This window comes from Euprymna scolopes, chromosome 16, assembly GCF_053919585.1.
Source record: "Euprymna scolopes isolate OS-2025 chromosome 16, ASM5391958v1, whole genome shotgun sequence".
Taxonomy (NCBI): Eukaryota; Metazoa; Mollusca; class Cephalopoda; order Sepiida; family Sepiolidae; genus Euprymna; species Euprymna scolopes.
The window spans coordinates 85,583,695-85,605,124 of NC_136497.1; the positions used below are offsets into that span (position 1 = coordinate 85,583,695).

Below are 21,430 nucleotides of genomic sequence, written 5' to 3' on the forward strand. Positions count from 1 at the left end.
GAAGGTAAGCTCTCTCTACCGTGCTAGAAAGATACTAACGCCTGAAAGTATCCTATACCTCTATAAGGCTACCATTCGCCCATGTATGGAGTATTGTTGTCATATTTGGGCTGGTGCATCTGCCAATAGTCTCTCGCTCCTAGACAAGGTTCAAAAGAGAGTCGCCAATCTGATAGGTCCTGAACTGTCATCTAAACTTCAGTCTCTGTCCCATTGACGAAGTGTTGCATCCCTCTGCCTGTTCTACAAGTACTTTAACAGTGAATGCTCTGACGAACTGCAAGCACTTGTGCCCCCTCGACGTAAATCCCCCTGACAAACAGCTAAATCCTGCCCCTTCACAGTAGAGATCCCTAGATATAAGAGAACCTTCTACTCCAGTAGTTTCTTCACCAGAACAGCTAGACTTTGGAATTCCCTTCCGGGTCCTGCTTCCCCAACTGTACTGACATGCAGAAGTTCAAGTGCAACGTGAACCGACATCTTGCTGCCCAACTCCTTACACAATACCCCTGATGTCTATGTCCCTGATAGTAGCCCCCTACAACAAAGTGGCAATGTGCCTTGTTTGGGGTGAAAATGTAATAAAAAAAATAAAATAAAATATTTGAATTGTCCCATCATTAGTATCTAATATATAAAATTATCTTGTTATTCTGCACATCAGACTTTTTCTTTTCAAGGGAGTCACTATTTATCGAGGCCAAAGGGGACAGTTATGTTCTTTTATCAAATGTTTATATATAGCACAAGTATTATTTAGATGCATGGTTATTCGCCGGGACAACGTTGTCGTTGTATGCCCAATGTATGTATTATTTTCGGAGTTACATTTTCCCATAGAGCATTTGAATTTATACACTACATTGGTTTGTTCCAACGTTTTTATAGCCGGTGAGGAGTTCTTTCTGACCACAAGGTTTTGTATTCTAAACTTCTTGTAGTAAATAATAAATTTTTATTTTAGAATTATTGTCAACAGGCGTCACGTATCTTACGTATGATATTTTTAATTGCGTTTTCTTCGATTCTGAAGTTAGGTGTCATTTGATTTTGATAAAGTATATTAATGGAGTTTGCATTCTAGTGTTGGCTAATATTATTATTAGGGTTTTCAAGGGATTGTATCATGTTCCCCCTCCAATCTTAGAAAGGTCCTAGTTGACAACATAATAATTATACAACATGAAAATAATATTAAAAAATTAAAAATTCTTGAAGCCTCATATATTAAATCCTTCAACCCACCATAAATGATATTACATTCGAGAAAAGCAGTAACATTCTAAAATGTCTTTCGTAATTCGTAGTGGACGGACTTTGTTAACGGTGTTCACGAACTTGCTGATTTTAATACTCGAATTTTTAATCGACTTTTCATCGACTCCATATATTTTAACTTATCATCTCATGCCGTTTACTGTATATTTTAGTTTTCACTTTTAATTCTCATTTTCGCTCCTTTGGACTTTTACTTCAACACCTGAAGATGATTCATGGACAAATCGAAAGCGCTCATGACAGCAACAATTACAAAACTTTCATTAATATTTTTGATTTTGATATAAAAAAGATTATACGGAAAATCGAAAAATTATTAAAAAAAAAAAAGAATCCTAAAGCAAAGTGTCTCCGTTGCATTTAATAATATTTGCTTGCATGAAAAAAATGCTGCCTAAATATACCAATATATATATATATATATATAACCACACGCACTATATATTTATTCTTCTCCTCCTCTTTCTGATTTCTGATTGGTTCTGATCACCATTTTATTTTGATAACTGCTAATTAATGTTGATACGAGAAAAATTTTTAAAGTATTATATTTTGAAATACAAAAATTAACAATTTTTCATTCTTTAAATTTTTTTTATTTTTTTTTTATAGAGTTCTTTTCTGTCTTTCATTTTTATATGGCTTCTTTCTTTCATTTTTATATGGCATCTGTCTTTCATTAGAAGCAAAATAGAAAGCATAAATTGAAGTAAGTATAAAATGTAAAAAAAAAAAAATGCGGAGCGGGATTTTAAAGAAAATAATGGGTTGATAAATTTTTCGTTTTTTTGTTTTTTTTTTTAACTTTAAAATTTTAGGGAAATATGAATAAATTTGTGAGGCGGGGGAGACAACATGAATGAAGCTAAGAGAATTTTAATTATGAAGAACATGAAATGCAATTCCTTGAAAATTGATAAAAAATAAAAAGGCTGAATGTGAATTTGATGTCATCACAAAATTATTCTTTCACACTAGCAAAATTATCTGACATTTTCGGGGATCGAACAGACATTTGCTGTGTCCACATCTGGGTAGAAGCTGCTCGGCACGTCCTATCCTGCCTTGATAGAGTTCAAAATTGGCTTCGAAACCTAGTAGATGATGCCCCTTTCTCCTCTTTACACCTTCTTTCCTACAGAAGAGGTGTCGCGATCCTGTTTCTGCTCTATTGTTATTTTCATGGCTAATGCTCGACTGAACTCCAATCTATGGTTCTCCCCTTCAAAACTTTCACAAAAAAACACTCGACTAGCTACAACCACTATATATGATTTTCCCCACTCTCTATCTAGGCCTAAATGTAAACGCATGTTCCATAAACAAAGCTTCTTTTCCAGAACTGCCCACCTTTGGAACACTGTTCCACTGGTCTGTTTCCCAGTTGAATACAACATGGTAGCCTTCACATCGAATGTAAACAAGTTCTTGTTAAGCCGTCCTCATAAATAATCAAATTCTACCCAATTTATACTATAAGTGATTATTACACCACCACCTTCGGGCCTTGACCAGTGGTGAATCCCACGTAAAAATAAAATATATATGCCTTCCCAGCGTTGCTCAGGGTCATATTTTTTGGGGGGGGGGGTAGTTTAGGGTCCACTTTATTTTCATTAGATCATCTTCCCAGGCATTATCTCCTCTATTTGGGGAGAGGAAGTAGGAAAGAATTTAAATATTCATTAAAATTCTTGTCAGTTTTAAGCAGGGTGAATATTGATATCATCTTAGCCCGTTCTTTCAGATAGTCATTTGATTAATATATTTTACTTCGCTAAACAAGTTTAACGAAAAAAAATTAGGTGCAAGGCCAATCAAAAAATTAGGATGAGGGTGGTAGTGGTTTGGTTGTTTTTGTTTTACGGCATATCAACCCTTTTTGGGTTATTTTATGCCGAATCCAAAGATTTTGAAGAAAAATATTTTTAATAGAATATATTTGTTGTTTTCACGTCAGTTTCTATTTACCCCATAGTTGGGACCCTAACAGGTACTACCACTCCGGGTCAGAGTGGACCTGGGAGCAATGGTAATTAAAGGCTGGCTCCACACTCCCCAAAGCCCACAAGCTGGGGCCTCACCACTGGATATAGTTTAAGGTCATATCCAGGACCCCCAGTCGGCGTATTCTAATGCCCTACCGACAGGGCCGAGGGTGGTAGTGGGGTCTACGCTAATCCTAGTTAAAGTTCTCAATGACCATAATACCAGAAAACCACTAGTTAAGATTCCCTAATCAAATCGTTTTTGCTTTCTTTCAAATAGTCATTTGATTTTCATGTTTGTGGACAACTTGTAAACGAAAATGCATCTTTCTCTTCATTTTTCCCCTTTTTGAGGGGTGAGACATTTTTTATATTTCACACGTTCATTGTCCAGTCTTTTCTGTTCAGTAGTACAACTGCCTCCAAATTCCACTCTGTGCGGTCTTTCTTGAATTGAAAGCCATGTTTAATTTCAGAAGAGTTTCCGATGGGTAGCTATTCTGTACAAGTTCTGGAGAAGAATTTTCAGTATGTATTTATAATTCTGCAGGCAAAGAGCAAAAAATCTTTCTCGTGTTGATACGAAAAAATTATGTGTTGGAATGATAAAGATTCAATATGCTTATGGAGCAACTCTGCTTACTGATTGGTTGCTAACAGAACATGGCTCCATTTAATTTCTCAGTTTCTATCACCAGTGCCTATGGTAATTATACTCCCATAAAGTGAAAAATATTGTAACCTCCCTCCATTTTTTATACAATGGGAAAGTCCTTTCAGTTCACGTTTAATTCTGTTCAAAAATAAATATACATAAAAATGTGTAAAATAAAACAAGTTACAACATATATAAATCTCATTTGTCTGTTTAAATGTATATATGTATGTATGTATATCTGCCTAAAACTTTTGACAGAGGCGACAGATTTTCACAAGATCGGTATCATTTTGAAGCTCGGCCCTTCATACGACAAATATCGAAAAATTGACTAAAAACATTAATTCCTTCACCCTCAACTGAACACTTTTCTACAAGGAGGGGTCGCTTTTTTACCGATATTTTCGAAAGTCATCCTTTCTTTTCCATTGACTAGCCTTAATTTAAACCTTCGCCATTTTCGGTTTGGAGATGGATGCTGCGGCAAAGACGTCACGTTTTTTTTTTTTGTGTGTTTTTTTTTCACATTGTTTTCTTCCTTCACGGTATGGGGTCGAGCCTGCCTGCCTACTACCACTTATTTTTTTAATAAAGTTTCTTTACTAAAGCAACCCATGTGCCGAATACAATACCACATGACTGCTTTCCAGCTGACTTTTATCATCAAAAAATTAAGATTATAAGCAGTCTATTAAATAAAACAAGCACATTATCAAGGATTTATAAACCTTCTTTTTTATTAGATATCTAAGGGAAATGAAAAAATCGACTCAGCAGCTAAAGCTATACATTATATATATATATATATATATATACGAACATGCATTTTTAGGAAAAGAATCTATTTTTTCATTTTTTACTGAAATTTTTGAAACACTGAGTATTATTTTTTTTTTCAAACACTGAGTATATACTAAATAGTCAAAGGGGACTGAAAGATGCCAAATGCTGTGGTTGTTCAAACAGAATTATATGTTAGCATTGAGTGCATATTTGAAATAGTCCATTAAGTAGTTAGTTCATGTTTAAAAGTAGTAGCTATTGGGGCTTCTATCCTCAGAAGTGTCAAGAAATAAACGGTAATGGGAATTTCTGAGAATTCTAGTATGAAACTACCCAGGCCAGTTTGAAGGATTGGTTTGGAAAATTAAATTAATAATGCAAATATTCAGCATATGGAAAGACAAGACTAAATTTATCATTTGCAATCCAGATACAAAATGGAGTACTAATACAGTGCTACAATCACTGCTTGGCATTACCCGATCACAACTTTTCAAAGATGACACCTCCAACTTTTTTCAGATGTTGAACTCTGCAGTCTTTCTGTTGAACTCGGAAATTTGCATGGAATTTTCCTTTTCTTTTTTCTATTTTTAACAGTATATGTTTTATTCTTGAGTGTGTTTTTAGTTAAATTTTTATATTTTGTTTTTATTTTGTAACTAAAAATAACATTCGGAAAAGAATTTGATGGGACATTCATCATCATCATCACCACCATCATCATCACCATATTTCACACACTAGCATGTGTTGAACAGTTTTAAGAAATTCACTTCCAAACTAACTTACCTCTGCTCAGGTCTTTATTTATCCTTCTTTCTCTCAAGTCCACTTTAATCATTTCCTCCAAAGTTTTCATTGGCTTTATCATGTGAATTGGATCTGCTACCTTTACAGTTCTACTACACCTGCTGACCCAAGAACTCTCATCCATCCTTTCAACGTGGCTATATCATCAAAGTTTTTGCTTCTGCACACATCTCTTTATACTAACCAGTTTTAATCTTCCTCTGAAGTCATTAGAACTAAACCGGTATTTAAGAATCACATTACACATCCATCGTATCATTCTCCGCCATGCAACATATGTCTTCAACCCTGGCCAGGCTTTATTTCCATACATCATCGCACTAAGTACACATACCTTATACACTCTTCCCTTGGTCGACAGTCATAATACTCTGCAGATTAGTAAAGATTGTAGAAAAAGAAGTTTATAATACTTCACTTGCTTCCTACAAACTATTCTACAAAGAATGCTAACGCATAGAATTATTACAAAGTATAAGGTTTTGTTTAACTTTTTGTTGGTATTAAATGCTTCCTGCTGTTGTGGTTGATATGCCATAAAACAAATCAAACCAAACAATATTTAATTTTCTCATATTCGTGCCTCATCTTGTTTCAGTTATTTTTTTTTATTTTTTAGTTCCTTTACCAGGTATTGAACTCCCAACCTTTAGATGGAATTCACTTGAAAATGTCCCGACCAACACTTTGAGGCTTTGTTCCAAAACTCTGATCAGAAATAATGAATTGAAATATTTCCATGATGCTGTCATCACCAATATCCTGAAATCATAAATCTTAAATTAAACTAAATCTTTAAATGTAAATCAATTTTTTGCACAAATTTATTCATAACATTAAAATATAAGAGAATTTCACTGACAACAGCAGAATCAATAAAAATTCTGAAAACAAAAATATATTTTTACATTAAATTGAAGAATCTATTTTATTCAAAAGCTGACTGTGAACTATCAACTTAATGTCTTTAAATTGTTACTCTTGTATCAATGACTTTAAATCTCTATTTGTATCCATGTAGGTATTTTGTAGATGTTTATATATGTCTTTTGTAAAGGATTAAATCCCAAATTAATTAACCAATCCTTATCACTTTTGAAACGCTGTGTATAAAGAGTTTTAATATAGACTATGTTTAATTTACTTCACGCAAAGAGGGACTGGAAGCCGTTCATGAAACTTCAGGTACCTCTGATTTTCACAACACACACACACATAATGGAGTATTCAAATATCTATGTATCTCATATAAAGATTAAGTGTCATCTATATATAGATAGAAAAGACAAAACGGCCACACGCGTTTTTGTATGTCCAGCAAATGCTTTTTTCGTGGAGGTTCTCTTGGGGGTTACTTATATTTTAGAACTTTTTATATATGTGTAATACCTACAATTTGCAAACGGTCGTCGTCTCTACGTTCATTTTGAGCCAGTTTAAAAAAAAACCCAAAAGAAACTGATATCCTGTGTTTGTTTGTCTTTTTTATATAAATAAAGCGAAACTGAATTGAATTAAATCAACTCACTGGCCTTCGTGGCTGGCACATCTTGAAGGCAATCAGCTTTGATCAATGTGGGGAATACCCTTCATATTAGACAATTGCTATTCATTTGAGAACTCCCCCCCTTTTTACGAGGGAGCTTGGTTTCCCCAACATCGCGGGGAAACATAAATAAAACAGCGAAAAGCTAAACTGGCCTTCAGCCAACCGTCATTTCTGCACCTGCGTATTCACTTAGCAAGTCGACTTTTTGATTGACATTGCTAAATTTCAACACTTTTCACTTCCTATGGCCTCGTAGCTTGGCGGTAAGATGTCACGTTTTCTTTCACTTTCTTCTCCGTCTTCGCATCACATGTTCGAACCTGCCTGACTACTAACACTTTTTTTTTTTTATTTCTTTTACACCTCTAAAAATCCTGGCAACGCCGGGTACCCCCCGCTAGTCTCCTAGAAAGGGGCCCCTTGATGTTTTGGAGAATTGAAATGAAATGAAACAAAAGGAGAAAGAGCTTGGCTGCCTACTAAACATCTTTACTTGGCCAATCAACTCTGGTGTTCGAACTTCCTTACTCCTCCCACACCTCTCATCATCCCTCACAGATTTTCATTTATGGCATTCCAAAACTGATGCTCGATTCATGCAAGATGGTCCAAAAGCAACCGAAAGCATTCCATACATTTCTGTGGCATTTTTCCAAGTTTAAAACAGAATTTTTTTACATATCGTTCTCGTAAAGTGTCCTCACGTTCAAATTGCTTTTTTTTTAAATTCACCAGTGACAATCAGACTTTTGTAAGGTATATTTAAATTCTGCTGTAGCTGTTTATTTGAACCGGAAATCATAAAAAATAGTCAGTCATCTCATAAGATGTAGAGCAATAACGTACTGAATTTTCAAGAGTCTACAACAATTTTAAATGCCTGTACAAAAAAAGTCTGGAATCTTATTGAAGACACATTGTATATATATCTATCTATGTATGTGTGTGTATTTGTAAATCTTTTCAATTTTATTCATTAAATGTTGATTTAAATAAGATGGTCGGTTACAATAAGAGGTGTCTAAGGAGGCATAATATATAAATAAGTGAAAATCGTGATAAATCCACTTTGTCTTCCATCTCCATTTATTTTGTAATGTTATATTTCAAGCAGTTTTGCAATTCAAATATACATTGTTTATGAAATATAACTATTAGCATTGCTTTCGAAGATGACACTGATTATTTTTAGCTTCTGGATATTTGTATTTTGAGACATCTTGGAAAAATGTGTATTTGTTTCCATCTAAAAAAAAATCTTGACTTATTCAGAAGAGAAACAATTAACTTCAAGAACATTCCAATTCTTTCCTCATTCTGATAACTATATATATATATATATATATATATATATATATATTATACGGCATAATCACGTTGACACACCGGTTCTCATCAGATCACTGAAGTTAAGCAACGCTGAGCCTGGCTAGTACAAGATGGGTGACCATTTGGGAATTCTAGGCGCTGTATGTGCTTTCCGCTTATCTCGGCATTGTTTCCAGTCGTCCTCAACCTCCACTTGCCACTGGTATTCAACAATGTCGAATCCGGAGAGGTGTGGTTGGAGATTGCGCAACTCTTGCCACAAAAATTTCCCGCGCAGCCACCCTTACTGTGGGTATCCATTGATTTAAATAAAATGTATGGAAATTTCTCAAGAGCTCTTTCGGCTATCATCTTGTCAGGAGAAATCGATAACATACAAAAACAATATTACTGGCGAAATTAAAGAGCACTACGGGGGAATTTGAATGCGCCAGAAATAAGGGAAAAAAAAAACGATTGAAAGATTTAATCTGAAATTACTGCGTTTAAAAGTGACTAAAACTAAAATTTGGCACAACAAGGGGGGGGAACGGGGGAAAAACGGGTCAAAGTTCCCCAAAGTGAAATAACATTTTAGTTTTAGTTGCTTTTAAACGCAGTAATTTCAGATTAAATCTTTGTTTTAATCTTTTTTTTTTCTTATTTCTAGCACATCCAAATATCCCCGTAGTGCTCTTTAATTTTGCCAGTAATATTGTTTTCTATGCTATCGATTTCTCCTGACGTGATGATAGCCAAAAGAGCTCTCAAGAAATTTCCGTACATTTTATTTAAATCATTATATAAATGTTGTACCTCTGAACATGTGTGTGTATATATATATATATATATATATATATATATATATATATATATATCAATTTGGAGTCAAGTCTCTACTTTGGCTATAAAAAGTTTTTGTGTAAAGGTTCCAGGCCTATTAACAGATCTTTGTGCAAATTGTGCCAAGCTGCATATTCTTCTTTTGTTGTAATCCCTGTGCTTTATGACAATTTGTTTTCTAAAGATGGGATATAAGCTGAATGTCTTTTGTTTACCTAACAAAATAAAAAAATACCATCTCTAACGTAAAAACCTCATTGTTACTTGACCGACACTCATTCCAGCATTTGGGAACCACATGTGATCATAACTTCTAATATTCTATTGTTACAGCATATTGGATCTAGTTTTTTTTTTTTTTTTTTTTCAGTATCTTATAATTTTGTACATAGTTCAGTCATTGCGTTTTGATTTTTTGTATCTAGTTCAGTCATTGCGTTTTGATTTTTTGTATCTAGTTCAGTCATTGCGTTCTGTTTTTTTTCATCTGATTCAGTAATATCTTTCCAATTTTTGTATTTTGTTCAGTAATATCCTTCCGATTTTGTATCTAGTTCAGTCATTGCCTTCTGATTTTTGTATCTAGTTCAGTAATATCCTACCGATTTTTGTATCTAGTTCAGTAATATCCTACCGATTTTTGTATCTAGTTCAGTAATATCCTATCGATTTTTGTATCTAGTTCAGTAATATCCTTCCGATTTTTGTATCTAGTTCAGTAATATCCTTCCGATTTTTGTATCTAGTTCAGTAATATCCTTCCGATTTTTGTATCTAGTTCAGTAATATCCTTCCGATTTTTGTATCTAGTTCAGTCATTGCGTTCTGTTTTTTTCCTCTAGTTCAGTAATATCCTACCGATTTTTGTATCTAGTTCAGTAATATCCTACCGATTTTTGTATCTAGTTAGATAATATCCTTCCGATTTTTGTATCTAGTTCAGTCATTGCGTTCTGTTTTTTTCCTCTAGTTCAGTAATATCCTATCGATTTTTGTATCTAGTTAAATAATATCCTTCCGATTTTTGTATCTAGTTCAGTAATATCCTTCCGATTTTTGTATCTAGTTCAGTCATTGCCTTCTGATTTTTGTTTCTTGTGTTTTTAGTGCATTTTGATTTCATATTTAGTGCATGTATCCCTGTATGTATATGATTTTGTGTTTCTTTTGAGGGGGGGTAGCATTTTTGTTATTTCAGTTTTTTTTTTTGTCTAATTTTGTTATATACTCTTGTACCAAGGCATTCTTTGTATTTCAGTTTTATATTTGGATATTTTCTCCATTGTTAATGTTAATTTCTACTTTTTATTAAAATTTTTTGTTTTAATACCATATCATTTATCTTCCTGTTTTTTTTTTGTTTTTTTTCTAAAGTGTATATATCTGTCTCACCCCATTTCTTTAAAGAATAGGGTCAAGATAGGTTTTGAATAACTTTTACATTTTATTCAAAATGGCACTTCCCCCAACTTACGTTTTGTTTTGTTTTTTTTTCATTTATTTTCCATTCGCATATAACTCTCCTGTCTCTTTACTTCTGAAACATCATTTTCCTTCCCCTCACCTTTAATCTAACCTCACTTGCCCTTGGCTGGCCTCCTTAACTAAAACTATTAAACATGTCCAACAGACCTGACAATTCTCATTACTGACCTCTGACATGGGCAGCCATCGATTTTCCTCTCCTAAGTTGTTCAACTCTCCTCCTCCTCCTCCTCCTCCTCCTCCTCACACCACTACTCAAATTTCTACACATTATTATCTGTTTACTTCACTTTCTTTCATTATTTATTTTTTTACAATTTGCTTCTTGTTTTACTTTCTCTGTTTGATTTTCTTTTTTCTTTTCAATAAATCTTTTGACCTATTCTTTATAGATTGTTCCCCACAGATTCGCTTTACTATTATTTTGTCATATATTGCTTGATCTTAAGTTTTTTTGTTTTTTTTTTCAAAATGAAATTCAGGCAAGTCCAAATAGTCTCTAGCCAATGAGAAAAAAAAAACATAACAAATCTCGGATTCTTTGATTTTAACATTATTTAAGGGAACGTAATCAAAAATCGTTATCTAAAATGCATTTAAAAACAGTGTTCTTTGTTATTTTTTTTTTTAATAAAACTATGAAAACGAGCTTAAAAAAAAAATGATGCATTAAATTTCATAAACTCGATTGATCTCTATTGAAAATAGTATACAAAGAAAATAATTCCGCAATTATTTTAACAATAACAAAATACTTTTATAATTACTCGTGTTTTTTTTTTGTGTTTTCTTTTTGTTTGTTAATTTCATTTTAACTTTAGTTTCATTCTATTTTTTTGCTGTGTTGCTTTCACCATAAAATATGTGTGGATCATAATTTCAAATTGTACACTCTATTCAATGAATAAATTTTAAAATTACTGGACGTACCAGATGTTCAGTAATAATAGATTATGACATATCAACCCTTTTCGGGTTATTTAATGCCAACTGACTAAATAAAACATTTAAACTCGTAGTCAAAAAAAAAAAGAAAGAAAATCTAATTTAGAGAGTGGGATACTGCTCTAAATATGCAAGAACCGTTTTTTAACTAGTTTTGAAAATAATTGAATTTAAAAAAAAAATAGCATTTTTTGTGCAGGACATATTCACCATTTACAAATGGGTAAAGCTACTGAAGAATTAGATCGACAGATTAACAGTTCAATGATGCCGAATATTTCGAGAGGATTGAAAATAATAAATGGAATGAACAAAATTTGATGACTTTCGAGGATAGCATCTGACAAATATTTTTTAATGTTGGATGCAAGGAAGCAGTCCAGCATTTACGTATTCCACAAATAAGCAGTTCTTGAAAAAAACAAAACATTCTATTCATGCACATTTCGTTGCATATTAGGCACATGGCGAAAAAAAAAACTTATTTGCAATTGTGGTAGGAAAACACGTTCTTGCTCTGAGTGTCTTAAAAGAAATAAACATGAGAACAATACACCGAAGAATCCAAATAATACGAATACTCACTTCTACCGAACTGACACCATTACTGATTACTTACATTCATCAACACTTATTCTCGAGTGACCTTCAGGCCTTGAGAAATGATGACTCCCTTGTAAAATATATATATATATGCTTTGCCATTCCCTTTTTTCCCGTGTGTGCTCATACTTTCACTACACCGATGAAGATTGAAGGATCGGTCGAAAATTAAAACAACAGTTAGTTGTACTTGTAAAAAAAGTTTTTTAATTTTTTTTCATAATATTATTTTGTATTCCTGCACGTCACCAACTGAAAACGAATAAAGAAAAGTTATAAGCTTTTATACGTTTCCATTCACATATATATATATATATATATATATATATATATATATATATATATATATACTATACTATACTAGCAGACTGTCCGACGTTGCCTGGAGAATCTTTCATTTTTGGCCCCTTGTCATACATGACATCTCTATGATGTCATGTATGACATCATAGCATATCTCTCTCTTCCTATATATATATTAAGAGTTATATTTGGTAAAAACAAGGATAAAGAGTGCTCAATACGTTAGTAGGGCCAAATATGTTTTTTTTTATCATTTCGACCTCGAGTGTATAAACTTAATTCATAACAAGTTATTTCAATCCCATCTATTGAAACAACTTGTAATGAATTAAGTTTATACACTCGAGGTTGAAATGATAAAAAAAAAACATATCTGTATTTATATATGCAAAAGGATATGGCGTCATCCATTGTGAACAAACAGACAGCAATACGGATTTATATACATGGATATATAAGGCACTTTGTGTGTGTGTGTGTGTGTGTGTGGAGGAGGAGTTATAGATTACGAAACGGCTGTACCAATGTTTTTGAAATTACACACAAATATACTTTATGTGTCTGGGAGTGTTATTAGATAAGTTTTGTATCAGAATGTCCCTGATAATTATTAATAATGGAAAAAAATTCCAATTAAAGAAGGAGCAGCTCCATTTTGAATAAAGTTAACACGATTATATAGCCTAACATCACAAGTGCATTTAAGAAATGTTATAACCACACAAGCACAAGGGCCTGCCATATAAAATTAACAGCAGTTTTTTTTTTTTTTTTTTTTTTGACAAGACACGGGCATGTTCAAAGTGACTGTTTCTGTTTAGAGCAAAACTGAACCATGATACTTGACTTTTTTTTTTTTCAATTTTCACCCCAAATAAGGCACAGTGCCACTTTGAAGTAGAGGGCTACTATCGTGGACATAAGTTGCAGGGATATTATGAAGGGAGATGAGTAGCAAGATGTCTGTTCACATTACACTTGAACTTTTGCATGTCAGGAAAGCAGAAACCCGGAAGGGAGTTATAAAGTCTAGCAGTTCTGGGGAAGAAACTATTGGAGTATAAGGCTTTCTTACACCTAGGAATCTCTACTGTGTAGGGGTGGTATCTAGCTGTTTGTCAGGTTTGTCGGGGGTATTTGCATCGAGGGGGCACAAGTGCTTGTGGTTCGTCAGAACATTCATCATTAAAATACTTGAAGAACAGGCAGAGCGATCGGACAGAGGCTGAAGCCTAGATGACAGTTCAGGACCTATCAGGTTGGCAACTCTCTTTTGAACCCTGTCCAGGAATGAGAGACAAGTAGCAAATGCACTAGCCTAAATGTGACAGCAGTACTCCATACATAGGCGAATGGTGGCCTTGTAGAGGTACAGGATACTTTTAGGCATAAGTAGCTTTGTAGCATGGTAGAGAGAGCCCACCTTCTTCGCAGCAGCCTTGGCAATGATCTCAGTGTATCTATTCCAGTGCATACCACCAGTCAATTCTCTACAGTGCAATATAGACTACAATGTATTATGGACTAAGTCACTGCAGGAAGGAATGTGAAGTTTCCTCCCGGTACACTGTGTGGGAGGTGGGGGTCCTTAACTAGAAAAGGCAATCAATTAATTTGATTAAAAAATGGGTGATTTCACCAATTTCGATGACAATAAAAGTATGGGAGAATAGAACATTTGTTGATCCTCATTCAATCCCATACAACGTTGGGTCTCCCTGCTAGTGGGATAATATACAAGTAAAGAGATTTGTTATTTTTCTGTCTAATTGATATGTTTACACTATGTCAATTGGCTGGTAAGCTAAAGCAGTTACAAAGCAACGTGGCAAAAAGAGGGTTTAATATTAATAGAGACATTAAACACTTTTAGAGAGTTATGGAATCCTGATACAGTGACAGGAGGGCAAGAGAAATACGTAGAAGTGTAGTTCTAGATGGTCCACCTTCCCAGGTTTATCTTCTCTCTTTAAGAACAGGTTAGTTCATTACAGGGTGGAACGATAAAGAAAACAACACTACAGCTTTATTTCCAAACTTATGTTGAAAAAATCAGTTCAGGTAACTTAATTATATAGTAGAGCTGACATATATTCAATGTAACCACCTTCAGCCTCAATGTGAGGTGGCATGATGTGGCCCTCACTTGAAACCACACCAGAGACCATAGCCATGGCTGGAAACTGTTTTCATCACCGTGGCCACGTTCCTGTTATTTGTGGCAATCCAGCAATGCATGTTGATAATATTCCTGTTGTCATAACTTGGATTTGTACAATGGTGCATCTCCAATCTCCGTCGTTTAACATTGTGTCACTTTCAGACATGACAGAAGGCTCCTATTGCTCTTGGGATTTGTACACAAATGGCCAACTAGCAGATGGTCTGCAACAACAAAAAGAAAACCGGTTTTCATCAAAAAGAAACTGAAAAGAAATCATGTTGTCTTTTCTAGGGCGACAATTTTTTCATTCCATTCTGTACTAATCACTTGAGGGGCCAACAGGTTTGCCCAGGCATTTTTTTTTCAGACCAGAGTGCTCCTTTTCAACATCTTCAATCCCACTTTCAGACCGTCACGTTATATCTTCCCACTATGGAAAAGAGACAAATACCTAGCTTAGTATAATAATAAACGAATGTACTTTTATACACACGTGTTTGTTTTGGTTTATGTGCGTGTGCAACTGTTTTCTCATCCGCATACACTCGTGTGCAGAAGAAGAAGGTATCTATGCCAGCTCCAATTTCAGCTGTGTTTGTCTGGTTCTTTACCTCATGTGGTCATAAAAGCAACCCCCCCCCCCCTTCGCCCTCCCCAAATAATAACAAACAAATTGAATGGCATTGTGTGCTATGCCAAAGAACTCCTGCTTAACTTGATGGCATGTGAATGTTTGGTAATCTTATACCGGTGTAAAGCCACTGACAGTTGATGTCTGATTTGGGACATGGTAGACGTTTTATGAGAGAGAATTGTTAAAGAATCTTGTAGCCAATAAAATAGAGAGCTCATAAATTATGTCTCATCTTAAGCTGGCGCCATCTCCTCCACCTTCTTTTCTTCCTCCTCCTTCTCTCAAACAATGACAGCTATATAGAAAAACAAAAAAGAAAGAATTCTTTGAAACATGACTTTTCTTTCTTGGTTTTAAATCTTATTTTAAACTAATTGACATATTTGTTAGATTCAAGCAAAATCCGAGGCTTAAAAGATTCCCAACCACTGCTGGGGAGATTCCACCTGGTCTCATAATCACAATACCTTTTCTTTCTTTTTTTTTTCAATATTTCAAGAGTAAAATCTGTTTTTCAAGGTAGAATTAAAAGAAATTTATTTTAAATCTTTTCAAATATTTATTTCAAGTTACTGGGCATATTAGATGGTGTTTAATTCTCTCCCTCTGCAAGAACTCCGACACAAGGGTCAGAAAGTGGAATTGAGAAGTCAGCGCCCCCATGGAGGGGAACTCTGACCTGCCACATTGGCATTCCTCGATTAACAATAAACTAACCCTTTTTCAAAGAGAGAAGGCAAAGCCTGTAAGGGTGGACCTCCTAGAACTGCACAGAACTAAACTCCCATTACAAAATTAACAAAAAGCAGGTCATTACAGGAATGGTCTAATCTCTGTTGATGTTTGGAGGCCGAGGATGTTTAGTAATAATAGATTTTGAGAGAAAAAAAAAAAGAAACAAATATGATCTCTGTTAACATTCTTATTTGATAAAGAAGTATACGTGTTTTGTTTTATGACATATGAACCATTTTCAGATTATTTAATGCCGATCCATTTAATCCAGTCATTTTGAAAAAAAAAAAAAAAAGATTTGTTTCGAGTTTTTTTTTTTATCTTCAAATATTTATTCATGATGTATGGTCTTGTTGTTTTGTTTTACAGCATACAAAGCATTGTCAGGTTCAGTAATTTTGGTAAAAGCCTTTATGCTTCAAGTTCTTTATATTTTCAAATATTTGTTCATGGTGTTTACTTTGGTTGTTTTGCAGAGGAAAACTTAATTTTGTTTTGGACTTTGTAAAACATGATTGAGTTTTGCAAATGAAAAGACAAAACAACAACATCAATGTTTGGTGCATTTTAGGTCAGGAAGTCAGTATCTTCAGACAGCCTGTTCTGATAGCACACGATTGATAAAGAAAGTTTATCTCTAAATATCATGATAACCAATTGACATAATTAGCACATATTTTCAAAGTATGCATTGATAAAAGACTGTCTGAAATATAATGTCAGATTATGTAATACTTGTAATACATCACCACATTTTAATGGCTGGATGTTATGGACTTGGGAAATGAGATTATGATTCTCAATAAATAACTTTAACTTTTCTCATTCATTTATGATCTTTTTCTTTATTTACTTTTAAATAACTTATTTTAAGGTTGTTTTTTATGATCATTTTATTGCTGAAATTATGTTTTATACATGAGAAAAATGATTCAATAATAGTTTTGCAACCAATGTAGTGTAGAGATGAAGAAGTTATTAAATTAAAATCCATAAAAAAACATCCCCCTTACAATGTACGCTTAAAACGTTGGTTTTAACCTGCTCTATGTTATGACAATGAGCAGTTTTCATTCTACACACTGCACCATAGAGTTTTAACCAAGCAGGAATAAAGGAGATTATTTTCCCTTTTAAATTCTAGGCAATAATAACTTTTTTCTTTTTTTAATAAATACTTGATTTTATTATGTAAAAATTTGTAATTACTTTACGCTTATTTAATAATGGAAGAGTTATTTTTATTTTATTTTTTTTTTTTTTTTTTACATGGGTGTCAGGTGGCTGGTAAGACAACACTACAGTCGTCGAAAATGATGGAAATAGCATACAATTTGATTATTTAAGGAAACGGCTCAACAAGAACGTGTTTACATTGGACTGAAAAATGACCATACTGTAGTCAGCTGGAAAGCAGGTGTGCATTTATAGGAAAGAAATTGATTGAAATTTGCATTTAGTTTTAGACAACTAGAGCATAGGAGAAATTGTTGACAATGGTTGTAGCTAGACGAGTGTTTGTTGGTCAAAAAATATAATTTAATTAACAAATACACACACATACAGCACTCCTGTTACGATATATATATATACATTTATATATCAGTTCATAGTCTAGGTACAAATTTTTGTTTTTGGTTGTTTTGTGCATCTTAAAATATAAATTTAACAAAACCTTTAATTGTTGATAAATGTTATTTATTTAGTAACTAGCCGGCGTTGGCTGGGTGTTTGGAGGTGTTTGTTGAGAAAAAAAAAAAAGTCGTAGTAGGCAGGCGGGCTCGAACCCATACCACGAAGGGGGAAAAGAACCTGGAAAAAAAAAAAAAAAAGTAACGTCTTTTCTGTTGCGCCCATTGCCAAACCGGAAGTGTTGAACGTTTAAATTAAGGCAAGTCAATCGAAAAAAAGAGGATGGCTTTCGAAAATATCGACGAAAAAAAGTGACCACCTCCCTGTAGAAAAGTGCCCAGTTGAGGGTGAAGGAATTAATGTTTAGCCAATTTTTGGATATTTGTCGTCTGGAGGGCCGTACTTCAAAACGACACAGACCTCGTGAAAATCTGTCACCTCTGTCAAAAGTTTTAGGCAGACATACATACATACATACATACTTTTAAACACAGATGAAATTTATATTATAGATTAGCAGGGCTACCCGGCGTTGCTCAGGACCGTATAAACAATGAGAAAATTGAAGTTGATTTTGAACATATTTGTTATTCTTTGGATGGAGGAATTTTTAATGTCTATGTATCATTAACTTTTTCGAGCAAATGAATATTTTACCTACCCTAGGACGGGTATTACACGTATCAAATAATTGTACCTTATCTAGGATAAGTAATTTATACCATATATATGAAATAATGTTTCCTTTGCGGGGGGGGGGTTAATATACAACACATATTTAAAATAATTTTACCTACCCTCGGACGGGTAATTAAAATACATACATGAAACAATTTCACATACTATCGGCAAGTATTGTACAACATGTTAAATAATTTCTCTTACCACCAAGGCTACCATAATTTTAAGAAAACTGAAGCAATTTTTAGAAAGTAACTCAGGACCGTATAAACAATGAAAAAATTGAATTTGATTTTGAATATATTTGTAATTCTTAGGAATATGAAATTTTTAATGTCTATGTATCATTTGCTATTTCAAGCAAAAGAACATTTTACCTAGCTAGGACGGTTATTAGACGTATGATATAATTGTATCTTACCTAGGGTAGATAATTTACAGCATGTATATGAAATAATTTTACCTTTGCAAGGACGGTGAATATACAACACATATTTAAAATAATTTTACCTACACTAAGACGGGTAATTTAAATAGATATATTAAACAATTTCACAAACTTTTTTTTACCCCAAAACGGACATTACTTTATTCAACTTAACCCCCAAAAGAAAACTCAAGAGCACGTTTAAAATTAACAATCACGCTTCTTTCTACCCACTACTACAACCATCACATCATTCCCGGATGAGTACATAAAACATTTTAACAAATATAGATCACCCCCCTATAGAAACTGGCCTAGGAAACTTTCATAGAAAATCAACAATATATATGTATTAATCTAATTGTGAGATCATTAACTGTTTAAGTCATATCTGGAATCGACTTCACAAATGAAGTAATTTTGAGATAGAAAATTGTTTAAGCCATTTCCGGTACAAACTTTATATTTCACCACCCTCATTCAATCCAGGGCGACGCTGATTATTCTGCTAATATATATTTCCATCAATCCCGGGCGACGCCAAGTATTTGTCTATTCTGTATTTGTACCTATATCATTTAATCCCAGGCGATGCCAGGTATTCTGTTAGTATTTATCTGCACCTGCATTATTAAATCCTATATATTTCCACCTATCTTATTCAATATGGGGCGATGCAAGGTAGTCTGCTAATATATATTTCCACCTATCTCATCCAATCCCAAGCAACGCCAGGTATTTTGCTAATATATATTCTAACCTATTTCATTTGATCCTGGGCAACGCCGGATGTTCTGCTAGTATATATCTCAATCAATCCAATGAAATCCTGGGCGATGCAAGGTATTCTGTTAGTATATATTTCAATCAATCTAATTCAATCCAAGGCAACGCCAGGTATTCTGCTAATATATATTTGCATCTATCTCATTGGATCCCAGGCGCCCGTGTATTCTGCTTGCATATATTTGCATGTATCTCATTCAATCCCAGAGGATTCCGGGTAATCTGTAAGTATATATGTGGACGTATGTCGTTGAATCCCATAATTCTTGGATATGTTACAAATTTCCACAATCATTTTTCATAATTAAACCCACATATCTTCCCACTCTTACTAAAATAATAACTTTGATACCTTTTACAGGTAATCATTTTTCATAATTCTTGGATATGTTACTAATTTTGACAATTATTTTCACAATTGAATTCACATCATCCCCCCTCGTATAAAAGTAATAACTTTGATACATTGTCTGGGCTGTTTATTTTATTACAAACACACCAATAAAATAAATCACATTTCATCAATTTTCATAATTCTTGGATATGTTACTAATTTCAACAATCATTTTTAATGATTTAACCAACATAATCGCGCCTCTCTTACTAAAATATCAACCTTGAGACATTGTCTTGCTGGTGATTTCATTACAAACACACCAATCAAATAACTCACATTTCAACACTTTTCATAATTCTTGGATATGTTACTAATTTCAACAATCATGTTTCATGAGTTAACCAACATTATCGCATATCTCTTACTTCAAAATTATCAAATAGGACCTATACTGCACAATGACCTTCAAAATTGTCAAATCGGACCTATACTGCACAAGCACCTTCAAAATTGTCAAATCGGACCTATGCAGCAGAAGGACAGAATTATCAAATCGGATTTAAAAAATTTTTCAAATCGGACATATACTGCACAAACACCTTCAAAACTTTTCAAATCGGACCTATACTGCACAAGCACATTAAAATTTTTCAAATCAGACCTATACTGCACAAGCACCTTCAAAATTTTCAAGTATGACCTATACTGTACAAACACCTTCAAACTTTTTCAAATCGGATCTATACTGCACAAGGACCTTCAAAATTGTCAAATCGGACCTATACTGCACAAGCACTTACTAAAATTGTCAAATCGGACCTATACTGCACAAGAACTTTCAAAATTGTCAACGCGGACCTATACTTCACCTATGTCATACAATCCCGGGCGACGCATGCTATTCTGCTAGTACATATCCACCTATGTTATACAATTCTGAGTGACACCGGCGTACATATACACGTACTTCATCCAATCCCGGGGATTTTGCTAGTACATATATCCACCTATGCAATGCAATCCCGGGTGACGCTGGGTATTTGGCTAGGGTGTGTAATTGAAGTCTTAAAAACACATTTAGATCTAATGAGCTCAGAGGACAATTAAATCTGTACAGAATAAGATGTGTGCAGAACAGCAGACTGATGGTATGGCCACATTGAAATTATGGATGAGAGTTCTTGAGTTATTGAGTTGATAGAACAGTTGAAGTAGCAAGGTCAATTTATATGGGGAAGGCCAAAAAAGTGATAAGGTTGCACTTGAGAGAAAAGGAGAAAAGTTCTGACCAGCGATAAGTTTGTTTGGAAGTCAATTTTTAAAAGCCATCCAACACATGTCACCATGTTAAGCAGATGTTGATGATGCATTTACTAATTAAGCAACCGGTTTTAATTGTCTTTATTAAAATTTTCAGTAAAATCATCTTTTCCACTTGTTATTGACATACAAAATTAGAAAATAAAAAACCTGAT

General features: G+C 33.8%; 1 protein-coding gene and 1 pseudogene across 2 annotated transcripts in view; both read left to right on the forward strand.

The window, feature by feature from the left end:
- Positions 1 to 21,430, forward strand: part of LOC145296015 (uncharacterized) — a 512,151-nt gene that overhangs the window by 466,264 nt on the left and 24,457 nt on the right. The window lies entirely within an intron of this gene.
- On the forward strand, positions 8,432 to 8,548 carry LOC145296567 (5S ribosomal RNA; annotated as a pseudogene).